At 44.6% G+C, this 14,058-nt stretch overlaps 1 protein-coding gene and 1 long non-coding RNA gene across 6 annotated transcripts in view; one reads left to right on the top strand and one right to left on the bottom strand.

The window, feature by feature from the left end:
* LOC149124461 (uncharacterized) overlaps positions 1 to 7,524 on the bottom strand; it is a 34,185-nt gene extending 26,661 nt beyond the window's left edge. Inside the window, exon 1 of one of the 4 annotated variants that reach the window (XR_016214460.1) lies at positions 7,052 to 7,524. This is a non-coding gene — a long non-coding RNA (uncharacterized LOC149124461). The remainder of the gene's footprint in view (positions 1 to 7,051) is intronic. The other 3 variants (XR_016214461.1, XR_016214459.1, XR_016214458.1) reach the window with 3 other exon arrangements.
* The window catches only part of GRM7 (glutamate metabotropic receptor 7), a 742,767-nt gene that overhangs the window by 660,334 nt on the left and 68,375 nt on the right, over positions 1 to 14,058 (top strand). The window lies entirely within an intron of this gene.

Raw genomic sequence — 14,058 nt, 5'->3', positions numbered from 1 at the left:
GCCCAGAAGTGATGCCCTGAGCTCTGCAGACACCATGGTTCCCTGGTGGACCAGGCAAGTGTGACTCCGGAATTCCCCCCTGCTGACATCACCATAATGCCACAGTTACACATGGGGAATAATAAGAATGCACTTAAGGCAAGGTCAATGTCACAGTCATCCCTTCGTGGTGTCAGGATGCCTTCAGTAGAAGGAAAGGATATTCACAGATGCAAAGCGAATGCAGGGATGTGTGAAAATCAGTGAAACTGACTCAGTGTTTAGAGAGGCAGCTGACAGAACACAAGGTAGCAACACCTTCTGTGAAAAACGTGCAGAGAAGGTTTAAGGACGGGTCCCTGGAAGAGGGAAGGCAGCAGTCTGTAAACTGCAATGGCATGTCATGGGAAGAATCCACACGGCTGTTTACAGTACAGTCCACAGGACGACAAACTCCAAACAAAATCATCAAGTAAGTAGTATAGTATCTGTGAGACCTCCATTTAAGTCTTCCAGCTCCACCAACAATTTCCCATCAGTTGTTCTTGACAACGAAGTCAGCTTTGTATTTTTTTTCAATTTTGCTAATTTATGAACAGCCAATAAGGCATCCAAGTAAAATTCAACACTACCCATTTTACATAACCATAATGATGGCCCATGATAGCAAAGATTTCTTTGCATTTTGATACAAGATTTTAAGATTTCTGCAAAGCAATTTTTTAATAGTGAGAGCAGTAGCCATCCTCAGTTAATTTACCGAGGGTTCTTCTGTCTGAGTTGCTCATTTTTCTGTAGAGCTGTCACCCTTTAAGATCTGCTCTGGTTTAAATCAATGAAGTGGAAGTGAGCTGTAACTTGCCGAATCTTGGAAATTTTCCCCTTGAGCAAAAATTAATACTGCTGCCCCCCTATAACTGGCACTGCACTTGTTTACTCAGGGTCTCAAGGATGTAAAGGAGTAAGGCAGGAGCACCTAGCAGAATATCCTGTACAGCTTCAAGCTGGAGACACATTTTAGAAGAACACACTTTACAGTGATGGGTGATGAAGTGCTGGGTGGAGAACAGGATGCCCATGGGAGAAGACCAGGGGCCTGAAGTCCATTCAACAGCATGTTTTGTGGCCCCCATAATGACCAGACAATTATGTTGAGTTCCACAGCACCCAGCATAACACACAGTAAAGGCTCAATAGATAGAAACTGTCCTGGCAGGATATAAAATACATCTTGTCTACTAAGAAACTGATCGCCTACTGAACCAGCATGTATTCACAGCAGTACACACCATTATGTAGGTAAGAAACCTGTTTCTGCATAATGCTGACTGACAGCCTGTAACATAGATGTCTTTAGAGTTTAGAAACCTATAAAACTGATCATACTCTTGCTGGCCCCACAGTGCTAAAAACATTGCTGAAAAGAGAACTGAATGTGGATTGACAACACAGTAAGTGGGTGTTTAAACAGCCTAGCATCTTGGGAGCTAATCCCAGATTCCCCCAGAAAACCCCTCCAGACTCACACCGTTTGTATAGAGTGAGCACTTATACTCACGTAAGTGCAACACTACTTATACACAATGTCTCGTACCATATGGACACATTATTCCTAGTAGTCTTGCATCCCAGCCAAACAAAGGTAAAGGAAGTACTACCATATTTTTCTAATATACAGAAAAAAACTAGAGTCCTACCACCAAGAGAATATATAGCTTAAAACAAAATATATGAGGCATATAATATAAATAAAAACAAAATATAGTATGAAGTCAAACTTTATGGTTTAACTTTTCAAAAAAGTTGTCCCAATGTGTCATCCCTAGATGGTTTCCCAGTTACAAAGGTAACCACAGCATTATAATTATGAGAGCTGGTGCCCTCCTCCTTAACCACATCATGGAATCTGGCCTCACCAGCAGCAGACAGGCTGGCGTGGCTTCTGGCTAGGATGAACTCAAATGCCAACAGTATGAGCACCCATGAAGCATTTCTGGCAAATGCATTTGACCTCAACTGAATAAGGAGAAAACAGTCAAGTCCAGAACATGGGGCACTCTAGACATCACTCTCCTGGGCATGAAAGCTTTCCGAAACCTAAAAAAAGTCTGGCAGACTTGTATATGGAAAACTATGGACTACAACCCACAGAAACTAAGGCAGACATCAGGCAGTAGTGAGACGTGATCTCCTGATGGTCTGGAAGACTCTGTGTTGTGAATCAGCTAATGCTCCCCAATGATTCTGTAAATTCTATGCAATGCACTTGCTGTAGACACTGGCGAGCTTATTCTAAAATCAACATGAAAATGCAATAAATGCAACTAACATGATGTGACAATAAAAAGAATAAGACCAGAGGAAAACACCACTGCAGAGGGAAAGCTGAAAAAGCCCCAGAAGAGCCAGTATCCACGGGTGTGGGACACCAACACTCCTAGCCAGAGGAGGAACCCTCAGTTAGCACAGGCTTGGAGGCCAGGAAGAAAGCTACTTACTTGTAATTATGCTTACTGTAGGCACAACAGCTTTGTTTCAGAGAAGGAACTCACACTGTCCCCTAACCAAATCCTAGAGTACAGCCCATAGCCATACAGTTCCATCTTGGAGAAGGACCATCTGTTGAAATCCATACTCCCTTTGGGCATAAAAGTCCCCACTTTTCCTCACCCTTGGTCACGCACAAACATTCCACCATCCTAGCAAAAACATCAAAAAGCCTCACCAATCCACTGACCCTAGATCAGGCACCACCCTATGATACAAGAGACAGGTAGTTCAGAACAGCAGGGGCACCCTGTCCCCAGCACACTGGAAGCAGGTGTTCTTGCCCTCTCGGACTTGGAACTTGTTCTTTTCCACTCTGCCTTCCCTGTGCCACTCAGCACAATTCTCCTTCCCAGCAGAACCCAGGTACAGCAGTTCTGCCAGTCAGCACGCTTGCAATCCTGGCCTGTCAAATGCTTGCAACCTCAGAGGGACTCAAAACAAGTGCCCCAAGCCCCCACCATGGCAGCTATCAGTTCCAGTGGCAGGAGACACTGCACTATATCATCCAGCTTGAACCAAAGTCAAAGTAGCTTAACAAACTTGCACTCAAAGGCACATCTTCGAAGAAAGCCTTCCATCCACAAAAGCCACCCTTTGAATGCAATACAGAAATCCATCTTTCAGATATGCATGTATCAACACAGGCACACAAGAAGTGTGAAACACCCAAGCCAAACAACAGCTCCAACGAAGTCAGAGCTCTTTAGCGGCAGACTCCAAAGAAAATGAGCCTGCTGGTATTCCTCACAAAGAAATCAAAAGAATGAGTTTGAGAAAACTCAGGGAGACACAAGAGAATGCAGAGAGGCGTGTTAACAAAACCAGGAAATCAATGCATCATGTGAGTGAGAAATTCATAGAAGATATGGAGATCTTAAAAAAGACCAAATAGCCATCCTGGAAACAAGTAACTCAGTAAGTCAACAGAGAAAAAAAAAAAAAAAAACAGTAGAAGGCCTCAACAGCAGACAAGATCAACTATCTGAACTTGAAGACAGGTCTTGGGAATTATCCCAGTCAGGACAATGGAAATGAAAACAAGATGGTGACACCTTATGGCCACCAATCCGTGATCCAGTCTTCACATTCAGGGATTTCAGAAGAGGAAAAAAAACCTATTAAGTGAAATAACAGCTGAAAACTCTCACGTCTTGGGAATCACACGGAAAGGCAGGTACAGGCGGCCCCCATCGACATGGCCAGACAAGATCCTCACTGCATTGCAGTGAAGTAAAGCACAGAGAGACCCCAGAACTGCAAGCGGAAGCCACCACAGCACATCTCAGGGTGCTCCATTCTCAGCAGAGGAGATATTCCACGGTCTGAAACAGACATCTGCCAGCCAAGCTCACCTTCGTAAACGGAGAAGTGAGGATTTTCCAACACAAGCAGCAACTGACCATGAGGCCCATCTCCCCAAAGACCCTTTAGTCCTACCTCCAGAAGCAAGAGCGAGATAACCATCACTGAAGTAGTGGAACTGTATAAACCCACCCAGAAAGGCAAAAGCACAGAAGACAAATGTCAAAGAATCCAACTTCATTACTACGGTGAGCTAGCAAACCACAAAGATGAACAGAGGAAGACAGGAGAAACAGGATACTCTGAAGCAAAGAGAAGTTGTTTTTGCTTTTTTTTTTTTATTTTTAGGAGTCATTCCATTGGTGTAATAACTTTGAAGGTATACGAGCTAAATTCTCCAATTAAAATATACAGCTTGGCTGAATGGATTAACAAATGGCAGACTCAATGGTATGCTACCTATAGGAAAATTATTTCCCCAGCAAAGACACAGAAGGAGCAGGATTTGGCTACAGCAAACAATTCACACTGGGGTTGCCTACATCCTATACTGCAGTGTACGGTTCAAGTCCTAGCTGATGTGCTTCCAGTCCAGAGGAGCAGCTGTTCAAGTAGTTGGGTCCCTAACACCCACACAGGACACCTAGATGGAGTTCCGGGCTCTTGGCTTCCACCTGACCGAGACATGGCAGGTGCGGGCATTCGGGAAGTGACTCAACCTGGAAGCTCTCCATGTCTGTCTGTCTTCCAATTGAAGTGAAATTCAAGAAAGACTTTTACGAAGACCACAGAGATTGGAATTGAGAGGATTCAAACAGAACCCAAAAGTTAGAAGGAATGCCTATATTTAATACCAGGCAAAATAAATTTTAAGACAAAAATCATAAAAAGAGGCAAATGAAGATCACCCTATGAATGGTCTTTAAAACATCTGTGTAAAGTATGCAACGTGAAAACACCTGTGCATGGATTTCAGAAATGTTCACCCCACAGAAATGCATCTTTGAATTTTATTTTTCCACTTTTTTTTGGAAGTTTATTCATACCATGATCAAGGAAGCAGTTCATCAAGAAAATATGGGAATTCTAATTGTGGATGCAGCTATTGTCAGAGCACCTAATTTTATAAAGCAGACACAATTAGACTGAGAGGAAAATCCAGGTTTCAGAAAAACTAACATTTGGTCGCTTTACCACCACCCTTCCACCAGTGCAAAGGTCGCCCTGCAGGAAGAATCAGCAGAGAGAACAGCAGAGTCTACGATGTTCTGCAGATCACACCACCTGACAGACAGGTGCACAACATTTCATCCAGCAGCTAAGACACACATTCTTTTCATCATCAAACACACAGCACGTTCCCTAGGACAGGCCACAAAACAAGTTCAAGCCAATTAAAACTAAAAACCAAACATTAATTCTTCTGTCCATAATGGACTGAAAGCAGAGATCAACAACCAAAGAAACCCTAAGAATCATACAACACGAGGGGACTTCAAAAACTCTGCAGAGGGTAGCTGTTTGGTGCACTGGCTAAGATGCCGTTTGGGGCGCCTGCCTCTGCTGTTGGACTGCCTGATTCCAGTCCTGGCTCTGCTGATTCCAGCTGCATGCTACTGTGTCCTCTGGAAGTCAGCAGGTGCTCACCCAAGTGACCCTGTCACTGCCACCCACTGGGCAGGCCCGAATGACCTGCAGTCTCTAAGAGGCCACCTGGGGACAGAACCGGGGAGTGGGGTCCAGTGATTGATCCATCTTTTTCTGCCTCTCAAATAAAGACATATTTTTTTTTTCTTTTCATGGACAACAGAACTCAAAGCTGAGCTTAGTTAAGTGGAGAAACTTTTTGAAATCCATGAGCACATGGGGTCTTTAGCGTACCCAGAAAAGCATATTATGAGAAAACCATGCACAGATTTCAAAAAGTGTAGCATCAAAATAAATGCATCTTTCAATTCCTTTTTCTACGAAGAGTGTGGAGTATCTTCATGTATTGAGATGCTATAACATGCTTCTGAATGAACACTGGGTCGCTGAATGAAAATGAAACTAAAAATTACAAGTTTTCTTAATATAACCAAAAATGGAAACAAAAAGTAACACAACTTGTGGTATGCAGCAAAAATAGTTTGGAAAGGTAAGTTTATAGCAGGAAGCAACCACATGAAAGAAACGAAGATTTCACACAAACAAACAAACAATGCAACTAAAGGGATAGAGGAAGCAAGAAAGATCAGAGCATAAATACAAGAAGAAAAAATTTATAAGTAAAAAGTTCAGTGATATGAAGAGGTTTTTTTTTTAAAGATTAAAGATAACCCTTTGACCAGACTCATCAAAAGAAAAACAAGAGGCAAATAGACAAAGACTCAAATAAACAATACACAGGTGAAGAAAAAAAAAAAGAGGCAGTATAAATGATACTGAGAAAAATAAAGAAGCACCAGGGGCTACTGTGAACAACTATCTGCCAATAAACTGCATTGTGTAGAAGTGGATACATTTCCGCACACACTTAACCTACCAGAGTGAGCCAGGAAGGCAGAAAACTTCAAAAGGCTAATAGCAAGTTAGGAGACTGAGTCAGTGACAAAAATCCTCCCAGCTGCAATGCTGAGCGTAGGAAGGAACTAACAGTGTTTTTTTCCAACGACCCCAAAAAAGTGAAAGGGAGGCAGGCTTTGCACTCATTCCTTCAGTTCAGCGTTAACTAGATACCAAAAGAATAAAACAAAAACAACAAAAAAGAGGAAATGGCACAACAGCAAAAAACTATAGCACCAGTCTCACTCATGAACACAGATGACAAATTAAAAACAAAAACTAGCAAACTGAATCCAACAACATATCTAAATGATTATATGAATAATCAAGTAGGATATTTCCCAGAGATGCAAGGGTGGTTCAGCATACACAGATCACTGAATGTAACACATCACAGCAACATAATGAAGCATCAAAGTCAGGTGATCATGTCTCTAGCTGATGAGAAAAACATTCAGGGAAACTCAACACCCCTCATAATCAAAACTGAGCAAATCAAGTGAGAAGGAACAGACCTTATCATAGTACATGTTGTATGTGACAAACCCATAGCCAAAACATTCCCACGAAGATTTGAAAACCAAATAAAGATATCCACTCACACTGCTCTTAGTCAACAGAGTTCTGAAAATCTTAGCTGGAACAATTAGGTAAGAGAAACAAATAAAAGACATACAAAAAGTGTTGCTCCCCGTCTTCGTGGAGGAACGACACAGGACCCTGCGCTGTTCTTTCGTCTGCTCGGCCCTCCCCGGGTTTGCTGCTGGTTCTTCCCGGGTTGGCTACCGTCTCTTCCACCTCCGTGGAAGGGCGGTTCCCCCTGCCACTTTCCCCACTTCCGCGGGGGAGCGGCACACCGCTGGCCGGCTCTCTCGGGGGCTGCACAGGTGTTCCCTCAGATGTTCCCCTTAGATGTTCCTGGTGCATGTTGTCTCTCTCCTCCTTTATAGTCCTCCTCCGCCAATCCCAACTCTGCTACCCACACGCCGAGTACGCTGCTCTCCTCCAATCAGGAGCAGGTCCCACAGTTTATTGGTTGAACTGGAGGCAGCTGTGTAGAAGCTGTTTCTCCCTTCTCAGCACCATATTGTGGGAGAGCAGATGCATAGAATAAGTCCTAATTCCAGTAACTTAGTCTAGTCCGGGTTGCTCCCCACAAAAAAGGAAATGAAGAAGTCTGTTTGCATATGACATGATTTTCTATAAAGAACAATCAATGCACCTGATCAAAAGACTATTAGATTTAGACATTTATAACCAACTTTGTAAAGTTTGTAAACTTTGTAAAGTTACTAACAAAAGATCAGTATTTAAAAGCAAGTGAAGGGGGCTGGCACTGTGGCACAGCGGGTTAAAGCCGCAGCCTGCAGAGCCGGCATCCCATATGGGTGCTGGTTTGAGTCCCGGCTGCTCCACTTCCCATTCAGCTCTCTGGTATGGCCTGGGAAAGCAGTGGAAGATGACCCAAGTCCTTGGGCCCCTGCACCCACGTGGGAGACCTGGAAGAAGCTCCTGGCACTTCGCGTCGGATCTGCTTAGCTCTGGCAATTGCAATCCTTTGGGGGAGTGAACCAGCAGATGGAAGACTTCTCTATTTCTCTCTGGTTCTAGCTCTCTCTGTAACTCTGCCTTCAAGTAAGTAAAACAATCTTTTTTTAAAAAAGTAACATTTTTATACACTAGTAACAAACTCACTGAGAAAGAAACTCCAAGAGCAGTCTGATTCACAATAGATACAAATAATAATGCTTAGCCATAAATGTCAACAAGGATGACAAAGAACACTGCAATGAAAACTCCACAATATTAATGAAAGAAACTGAAGTAGACACAAAAATAGAAAAACCTCCCACGTTCATGAATTGAAAACAATATTATCAAAAGATCCATACTACCAAAGCAATTTACAGATTCACTGGCAATTCACACAAAAGTAGTATTACACTTTCCCAGAGCTAGAAAAAATATTCACAAAATTTCAATGGGAACAAAGACTCCACGTAGCCACAGCAATGGTGTGCCAAAAGAACAAAGCTAGAAGCATCACAATGCCTGGCATTCAGACAAAGCACAGTGCTATAGTGCCCAACAGAGCACAGTACCGGCATGTAGACAGACATGGAGACCAGTGGAACAAAATACACAAAGAACAGAATAGAGGGTCAAGTGTTGCAAAGCACAGAGTTTACAACGCATTCTTAGAGCTTTTATGAATAAGCAGGAGAGAGGGGCTCTCGGTGTCTACAACTAAAGTATTAGCAGGGGAAAATAACCCTGATCTCACCAGTGCACATTGCATTGACTTACTGAAACATCACACTGCACTCCGCACAGATGTACTTCTTTTAAACCAAAAAGCCTTCTCAAATAGATGGCAGAAAATCTCGGTGACCTTGAGTTAGGCAAAGCTTTCTTAGATATCACATTAAAAAACATCATCTATAAAAGAACAGACTGGTAAATTAGAAACTTCTGTTCAAAGCATAGTGTTACATCAATGAAAACTCAAGTCACAGATAAGGGGAAAAAATCTATGTGAAACACATTTCTGATCAAGGTTTTCTGTCCTGAATATACCTTCAAATTTCAGCAATTGGAAACTCTAACAGCAGCAGCACAAAGCACTGGTCAAAATATTTAACAGATAAGTCCCTAAAGAAGGTACATGCATGGCAAATAACAACATTAATGTTACCAGTGAATAGGAAAAGGGCAAAACCACAATACAGTTGTATCACATACCTATTAAAATGGCTACAGTGATGAAGACTGACCACATCAAGTGTTGGAAGAAGTGGAACCATCCATACACTCTGATAAAATTATAAAACAGCACCATTGATACTTTTCAGTTTTTTCAAAGTCTAATCATGTAACTATCATGATCAAGCCATTCAGCTCCTTAAAATACAACCTTACAAACTCATGGACATGAATAGTCACAAGAATAACCATCAACACTAGAAAGAACCCAACCACTCATCAACAGACGAATGGATTTAAAATTGTGGTATATCCATACAATGGAATACTATTAAGTGATAAAAATGATCTATTGCTACACCCAACAACATGATTGCATCTCAAATAATTATGCTAATTTTTTTTAAAACAGCTAGAAAAGCAGTAGATATTGTAGGATTTTATTAAACTTTTAGAAAATGCAAACTGATTTACAATTGCAAAAAGCAGATCAATGGTTACATGCGGTGGGGGTGGTAGAAAGGAGGGAAAGGTGTCGCTCCCCCATTCGCGGAGGAACGACACTAGACCCTGCGCTGTTCTTTTGTCTGCTCGGCCCTTCCCGGGTTTGCTGCTGGTCCTTCCCGGGTTGGCTGGGAGGGGCCGGCACCCCCCGCCACTTTCCCCACTTCTGCGGAGGAGTGGCACACCACCGGCCGGCTCTCTCGGGGGCTGCTCAGATGTTCCTCAGGTGTTCCTTCAGATGTTCCTGGTGCATGTTGTCTCTCTCCTCCTTTATAGTCCTCTTCCACCAATCCCAACTCTGCTACCCACACACCGAGCACGCTGCTCTCCTCCAATCAGGAGCAGGATCAGCTCCTGCAGCTCATCAGTCAAATTGGCGAGAGGCAGCTGCGTAGAAGTTTACTCCTCCCCAGCGCCATATTGTGGGAGAGCAGATGCATAGAATAAGTCTTAATTCCAGTAACTTAGTCTAGTCTCAGTTGCTCCCCACAGAAAGGCAATGAAAAGGGAATTCCACTGGTTCAGTCCTGGTAACTTGATGAGATTTCATTCTCTAAATAGGTAGGTGCACCTTATACTTTATTCAATAAACCTGAGAGACTGTTCTAGACTGAGACTAAACTCACAAAACTAAACTTCACGTATGAGCTTGGATTGGGTTTTAAAATGTTTGGAGGTGGACAGGGGGAACACATGGACATGTCTGAAACAAATGGAAGAAGTGAGCTTGGCTCCATGTGTTGGATGGCGCTACACTATGACTGTTACTCTTCTTAGTTGTAATAGCGGCCTCACGCGTATGTGCATGTCCTTAGACAATGCATGCCGAAACCAAGTGTGAAATACCACGATGAATGTAACCTTTAAATAGTGTAACAGAAAGAGAATTAAAGAGAGAAAAAATGTCCTATGGATGAGAAAATACACATTTTTTTTGCTCTCATCCAAAGTTTCTGAAAATATGGATTTTTTTGAAGTAGAACTTTGGGGAAAGTGTAGGTACGCTGTTTGTTTGCACGCACGTGGATTTCAGAGGACACGGAAGCAGTTTTACGGCACAGACACTGACCCTGCCTGCCACCTGCCAGACAACCTGTAGAGTGCTCAGCGGCTGGAAAGGGCATTAGAGAACAAATGCTAATTAGACAATGCTTGATTCTGATTGGAACTTAAATGCCTCTGAGGGTCCCAAATGGTACCCCAAGTCAGGCCGGACTTCCAGGGGGCATGGGGACAGGGGCTGGATTTGGGCGTGCCCTTTGTACCTCAATCAGTGGGCAGAAGGGTAAGGAGTAGAACTGGGCAGCGGAAGCGGGAGGAGTTAGCAGGGCTCAGCTGCTCCGAGACTTGTGCTAAGGGCTGGCCCCACATGGGGCAACCTGGCCTTTCTGCCCCACCCTCTCCCAGGGCTTGCTGGCAGCTGCCCCAGGGAAGGGCGTGTGAGCTGAGGCCATCTGAGGCTGTTCAGTTAAGGCACAGCCCAACGACCATGCCAGGCTCTGTGGGAATATGGCCTCGGTCCGGGAGGCAGAAGCCCACTGGATCCTGCAGTGTAACATTCAGGCAGAAGGCGCTTGTGTCTTGGCAGGGCTGTCCACGCAGGGATAACTGGTAATAGTGCTCCTTAAATACTCAGCATATAGGTGTTTATAAAATTTACACATTGTTACTGCTTAAGTTACTTCAGAATTCTAGTTTTCTCCAGCACGTGGCTGGAGTTTCCTCAATTTGTAGTGGGATATGGAAACTCTGGATTTTACCAAAAAGGAGAAAAGCAGCAGCTGGAGAAAGAACACCATGTTTCTGATGCTGAAAGGGGAAGTGGGAACCACAGCGTGGCACACGAGGGTTTACTAATGGCCTTGTCTCAATTCCACAACTCTTTTTTTTTTTTTTTTAATTTGACAGGTAGAGTTAGTGAGAGAGAGACAGAGAAAGGTCTTCCTTCCGTTGCTTCACCCCCCAAATGGCACTCACGGCTGGCGCTGAGCCGATCTGAAGCCAGGAGCCAGTAGCTTCCTCCTGGTCTCCCATGCAGGTGCAGGGCCCAAGCACTTGGGCCATCCTCCACTGCACTCCCGGGCCACAGCAGAGAGCTGGACTGGAAGAGGAGCAACTAGAACCGGGTGCCCATATGGGATGCCGGCACCACAGGTGGAGGATTCAACAAATGAGCCACAGCACCGGCCCCTCAATTCCAACAACTCCTCAGGGACAAAGAAAAAGCTAGAATTCAGAATTCTCATACCTGAAAGTCCAACCACTCCAGCCCTACACCGTGAATATATCTGGCTCCAAAGCTTAAGTATCGCCTTTCTGGCACAAAGGAGGGATAAGCTTGTCCTAAAACACCTTGGATGAGCATAAGGTCCACATTCCAGTTTCCTAGTACAAGGAAGATGCTAGCCATTGTGCTACCTGACACCCTGTCATCAGTGACCCACATTCCCCAGAACCGGAAGTATGGGCACAAGGGCCAGCTCTCCAAGTGCCAGCTGCACATCCACACCCTTCTTTCCTGGGGTGTTTGGAGTTCCTCACCCAGATCAGCTAATCCCTCAGCTCCGTGACAAGTGAGAGCTCCTCCCTCTGAAGGCACCCCTCAAGGCTGCCTCTCGCTGTCATTAAGCAATAAATCCCCCTTGGTTCCGCTTCTCCAGGGCACCAGCAGTTTTTCCCCAGCTCCCGGCACAGGCGTTCTCTCGATTCAGATCCAGTCCTTCTGTCTGTAAAGGAACAGGCCTTTCCCGGGTCAGGGCTGGGACTCCTTGAACAGCTCTCTTTCTGCATGACACTGGCCGAGAGTGTGTCCTCTGGAATTTACAAACTCTGTTTTTATTCCATCTTTTGCATTAACTCAAGAGCTAGATGGGACTCAAAGCAGCCCTAGCATGCACAGAAGATAATCAGGATGCTGGAGAATTCCTTCTTATCTTCCCGCTGTGGCATCAGTTCCTTTCTCTTCCTCAGTGCCTAGTGCCTTTCTCTATTCTGTTCTCGACTGAAACCTTCCTGTGTCGTAGCCACAGGTGAACAGAACCATCAGCCACTGCCACCTCTCTGCACCTGAGATGACATCTACATTGCATTGCTGTGTTACTTTTTTTTTTTTTTCATCTGTTTCTCTATGTGCCTGGCTTAAGCACATCAGTTTTTCATTTGAGGCTGTCTGGCAGGGTGTAAGTAAGGCTGTATCCAACTGGGGGACAAGCTCACAACATTGCCTTCATTTGACAGGGAGCTGCAAAGCTGGTTTTGGCAAGGAAACCAGAGAGTTTTGACTGCATACAGACGATGTTTGCTCATTATTCTTAGTGGGGAATATGGACTTCACTATAATACACAGCTATGAAACTATGGCAAAGAACCAGAATATTCTGTCAGCTCCCTTTAGAAATCGTTGGAGCTGTTTGTTTTTTTAAGCACTGGCAATTAAAGCCTTCGAGGATGAAAAATTAAACAGTTGCACCATCTTCTCTTTTATTAACTCGGCTTCTCAGTTGAAAGTGACTCCATCAAGAGTGAGCTTTAGCATCTAAACAACATTTGCTTGTTAGCTGTGCCCCAGATTACCAGGCCCCTGCACGAGGCAAATGACTTTTTTTTTTTTTAAGATTTACTTATTTATTTTAAAGGCAGAGTTACACAGAGGCAGAGAGAGAGAGAGAGAGAGAAAAGAGAGAGAGAGAAAAGAGAAAGAGAGAGAGAAGAGAGAGAGAGAGAGAAGTCTTCCACCCGCTGGTTCACTCCCCAGATAGCTACTCCTGGCACCGATCCAAAACCAGGAGCCAGGAGCTTCTTCTGGGTCTCCCAAGAAGGTGCAGGGGCCCAAGGACTTGGGCCATCTTCTACTGCTTTCTGGGGCCATAGCAGAGAGCTGGACTGGAAGTGGAGCAGCTTGGACTTGAACTGAGGCCCATATGGGATAGCAGCACTGCAGGCGGTGGCTTGACCTGCTGCACCACCACACTGCCCCTGGGCACCCCACTCTGTATTCAACATTAAGATGCTCATTTGAGTGTCTACGCAGTCCTAGGAAGGTGGAGATGAAAAGGCTTCATTAAAGAGGACGCACATCTGGGCATACATCTGGGGCCAGTGCTGGACCAGTGCAGTGTCAGCATCCAATACAGATGAGGGTTTGAGGCCTGACTGTTCCTCTTCTGATCCAGCTCCCTGCTAAAGGCCTGGGAAAGCAGTGGAAGATGGCCCAAGTCTTTGGGACCCCGCGCCCACATGGGAGACATAGAAGAGTCTCCTGGCTCTGGCTCAGCCCAGCTCCGGCCACTGAGGCCATTTGGGGAGTGAACCAGTGGATGAAAGACCCCTCTCTCTGTCTTTCCTTCTCTGTAGCTCTACCTCTCAAATAAATGAATTAATTTAAAAAAATCACGCACATCGATGTGCACGGGACCGCGAGTACCTTCCCCAGGACCTCCACAGCAAGTCCTGTGATGGGTGGGCTGGCCCATCAGG

The sequence above is a fragment of the Oryctolagus cuniculus genome, chromosome 10 (assembly GCF_051225735.1).
Source record: "Oryctolagus cuniculus isolate XC-2025 breed Fujian yellow rabbit chromosome 10, ASM5122573v1, whole genome shotgun sequence".
Classification (NCBI taxonomy): domain Eukaryota; kingdom Metazoa; phylum Chordata; class Mammalia; order Lagomorpha; family Leporidae; genus Oryctolagus; species Oryctolagus cuniculus.
Note: the sequence above shows the minus strand (reverse complement) of the source record. Positions and strands in the feature narration are given on the sequence as shown.